This window comes from Etheostoma cragini, chromosome 14 (genome assembly GCF_013103735.1).
Source record: "Etheostoma cragini isolate CJK2018 chromosome 14, CSU_Ecrag_1.0, whole genome shotgun sequence".
NCBI lineage: Eukaryota > Metazoa > Chordata > Actinopteri > Perciformes > Percidae > Etheostoma > Etheostoma cragini.
In genome coordinates, this window is record NC_048420.1 from 745,227 (window position 1) to 750,028 (window position 4,802).

Sequence of the window (4,802 nt, forward strand, 5' to 3'; positions counted from 1 at the left end):
GTCTTATCTTATTTGATGAGTTAAACCTCAGTTTTCTTAGCCAAAGACACAGTTTTCTTGTGCAACTCAGCCTGACTAAATCAAGACTTTCTGAGGCTAATATCAGTATGTGTGAGTTTTAAAAGCAATATATTGGCCAATATTTGGTTTTTGCTGAGAATCCCTTGAAGTCTGACAGATAAGTACAGAGCAGGACATTTCCTGTTGAAAAAAACTCTACTATCTTTCATTCAGCCCTAATAGTAATGGCATAACTTTGGGTATGGGGCGAGATCTCCACCTTTCTAGGGAGGTCCCGCGAAATTTTAGCAGGCATTAAACAGGGCAACAAAACCAGAAAAAGCAACAAAAAACATTGAAAATAGCACCCAAAACAAATTAATTTGTGCTTCTCCGTTCTATTGCGCTTTTGTCTTTTAGTCCATTGTTTTGGTTTTGTGTATGTACTAGTTAATATAGTTAATATTGTGTATGTACTAGTTAATAAGGTAACTAATATGTTAATGTTAAGTTTTCAGCTTGTTCTGCTACCCCCTACCGGCCAAAAGATCAATGAATGCAGCTTTAAAAAGCAGACACTGCCTGATGAAAAAACATTATAAATCTGAGTAGAAGGTCAACATTAGTACAGTTTGCATAATTAGTGCTACAGACCTGGCAGCACTTTTCTATCAGTACCAGGGAAGTATTGAGGTTGGATACCCAGTTCTAGGCAACAGTACAGTACAGCCACTGGATTTGCACAAGCGTAAAATGAACCATAGCCATACATGATGAATGTTTGCACAACTTGTTAACTCCAATCTGCATATCCAAACTTAGACTGTTCTGATAATCCGGATCATTTCTATTCCATTAAATGCATTCCATGAGATTTTAGTAGCCAAGAAATGAATAGACTCACGATGATTCATTCCTAAAATATCTCTCAGCCTTTGAATCGCTGTGAGAGACTAGCTACTGTACTGAGAGATGTTTGCTTTGCAGTCGCGCCTTCATGTGTTCGATGCACAGATAAAAGGATCACACTGGCCTGCCTCCCTCTCACTGTCTGTCTGTTATTACTGTGTTGTTGTAGGCCCCCTGATGCTCCCCCCAAGCAACACAACCTGAACATCTCATGTATCCTCTCTAGGCTGTTGAACAAGCATCACTATACCCAAGTGTAGATGATCCACAACTTTCATTTTCAAGAGTGTAAAACATAACCCACATTTACTTTGACATCTGGTGCGTTTGAGGAATCCTTGCATTGACGCTCCTTTCTTATTTTGTATATATGTGGCTTTTAAAGAGGCTCAATGCAATGTTGTGGTTTTCTTAAGACATGTCAGCACCTTACCAAGAGCTATGGCTTTCCCAATGTGCCACCTATACTCAGCATTGGTAAACTAGATGTGTGCAATAACAGGAGAAAATAACTGTGTTGTCCGTTCTTTGACACAAAAAGCATTGCATTCCTTTGGTTTTCAGCATGGGGGCTGGATCAGCAAGTAGTTTGTTGCTTAAGCCATCAACTGATACAAAACCAGCACTGAGAGTGACCAGAGCACATCACTGGCAGGTCAGAGTGTTCACCAACTCACTACATGACACCCCTTGTGTAACCTGGAGTGTCAAAGTTCATGCACAATGGCAATAAAAAAAACTAAAAAAAATACTATTGGTTGTTTTGTCCACGTTTTAGTTTGTACGTCAGTGAAGGGAGAGTCTGTGAGCACCACTACACGGCCTCTGTACACGTTAACAGCTGCTGTAGCAGACACCGACTCATGGAGCTAAACCACATTCTTCCATCTCTATCTGTTAAAAAGACACTTTCCCCAGGCTGTAGCTAGGAATGAACCATTTTCTGCCAGAGATGGCAATTACGATTTGATTTGCAATTATTTTGTAAAAGCTTAGCTAAATTATTATAACATAATACCGTCTACAATATTTGCTGTGTAAAAGATCAAACATTTCATGTAGCATTATAACATGAAACACCATCAAAATGGCTCTATATTCTTATGCAAGGATGTCAAAGACCAGTAAAGTAATAAGGAAAACAGTTTTTGTTGAAAAGTGGGTAAAAGTGGGTATGAAATAAAAGTAAATATAAGAATAAAAAGAGGAATGAAGAATGTTAAACCAAACATTCAACATGCACATTCGATTAATCACAGTCTTCACGATTAGCTAATTGCATTCTTTCAAATTTGATCAATCGTCGAGCGCTAGGAGTCGCAGATGGTTACCGATCAAAATACATTTTTTCTAAAAAGCCTGAATTTCTATAGAACATGGCCCGCAATGTACAGCATTACAGGCTCCTGGTGACCGCTTCTGCAGGTACACGATAAGATAAGATAAGCTATAATATACTTTAATGTCAGCTCTCATGCAACACAGACATGCTTTCATATACATTATACAGTACCTATACTGTAAGCACATTAACTCCTGCTGCTTTGGAGTTGTGATTGAAGGTGGGTTTGTCTGGAAACGTATTATAGTTTAGTTTATTTGGGACAACATACAACCCAAACGTGACGTAAACAGTAAATGTTTTAAATAAGCATTCCCATTCAAAAAGGAGTAGGAAGCAGTAAAAAAACAAACAATTCTGGTCCTACCCATAGACTGTTAACATAATGGACATCGGGTTTGGCAAAGTGCTGCAAGTCCTGGTAGGCCTCTGCTCCTAGAGAGCTTCTCTGTCTCTCCTCCCTCCCTCCCTCCCTCCCTCTGTGGCCTAATTGCTGAAGTGGAGTCATGTGTGTGGGAGTCAGGGTTCCAACTCCATCTCACAAGTGTAGCTCTAGAAAGACCTTTTATTGCACATTTAATTGGACATTAACCCAAAAAATTACATAAACCACAAACAGATTATTTTAAAAATTGAATTAAATAATGTAGTTCACCTTTTACAATCCAGTGTAAATTCCACACATAAAACACTGCTGTGGGTTAAGGTAAAGGCAAACTGTCACAAGACATGTCTACATAATAAAAAGAAGTAGTTGGATCTTTGGTTCCACGATGTTAACTCCAGTAGTAGCTGCAGGTCTTCTTTAGTGTAGTTACACTAAAGAACAATAGACTGTTGTTGATTCATGTGTAACTTAGTCAAAATGAGCTTATTTCTGCTAACATTAGCATGTCATGACTAAATGCAAAAATAGTTTCAATCTTTGTTTCTAAGATTTAAAGCGTTCACAAATATGTTAACATATACTAAAGTGACTTAAGTGAAGACTTTGTCACCATTTGTCTAGTACTGGAACCCAGAAGCAAACCAGGACAAGGTAGGTTGGAATAACAAGGGGAGTATTTATTTTTAGTAAGTAATGAGTATGGAAGCGGGTAAGTTCCTATTTTTGGCAGTGGGTGAACTAGGGAAGCTGGAGGGTTTGTGCAGATCCCAGAATGCAACGGTGAAGTTGTCGGCCAGGCAGGTGTGAGTTTCCATCCAGGTGATTAACTGTAGACAGAGGAACAGGAGGCGGGTAAGCAACAGGCAGAAAGACTTTCAAAAACTAGAGGCAAGATACAAGAGCTCCACATACTGGTTGGGCTGACGGTCCGCAGGGTACGGAGGTCTGGTCTCAGCTTATATGGAGCAGGGGGATCATCAGGACCGGGGGGGACGCATCGCAGATAACAGCAGGTGTGTGTAGCAGGAGAATCAGCAGGGATGTGTTCAGGAAACTCAGGACAAACAGACTTCAGGTTAGAGAAAAGCAAAACATGCTGGAGCCATGCCAGACGAGGCTCATGCACATCATTAGACCAAAACTACATGGAAAACATAGGATTTATTGATTATTGCTATAAAAAAAAGTAAACTGATGAATGATCTTCCCAAATAATGCAGACCTCCCTCCTACCAGATAGACCTTCAGTGGCACGAGGGAACCCATGACGACCTTTGTCTGGTAGGAGTTGCAGGGGGGGGACCAGTAGTCTAGTCAGTTGGACTGTCCTGTCCCTGTCTCCAGGTGCAGGTTTGTCTTTGAGGTTTCCTCCCCCAGCCACTGTACCCCCCCGAGTTAACCCACGTCGGGTTAACTCGGGGGGGTACAGTGGCTTTGGGGTTTCCCTCTTCCTCCTTCCCAGCCGTTGTGGTGGTTCTCACACCACCATCCTCCGCCTGCGCCCCCGTTGGGGTCTTCACTATTTACCCATAGCTGGGGCTATTTACCCATACCTGGGGCAGTGGTTGACGGGCATCAGGGCGTTTCTACTCACCGATGGGCCTGCATGCCGCGTCTCTGGGGCCCACTGCTGCTCCGAGATCCTGTACAACTTAGCCTGGAACCACGAGGGACCAGTTACCATGTGTGCCACGGGGAGGCATGTACCAGGTCTTGGCAGTGGAGAGGCTATGTACCGGCGGAGGAGGTTAGACACTCGGCTCCTCTTTAAGCCCCTGAAAACAGGGCTGTCCGGTGGCAGTAGCTGGAAGTAGCTTGTAGCATGTAGCATGTAGCATGTACAAGCTCTGCTACTCCAACACTACTGCACTGACGCATCACACGCCCTTCGTGCTAACACACACACACACACACACACAAACACCACGAGACAGACACACACACACAGACACACACACACACACACACACACACACAGACAGACACACACACAGACACAAACACACACACAGACACAAACAGCACGAGACAGACACAGACACAGATGCAAAGAGACACAGACACATGCAGAGAAACAGAGACACACAAACACACACACACAAACATAAACACACACACACGCACACACACACAGACACGAGACAGAAACACAGTCATACACAG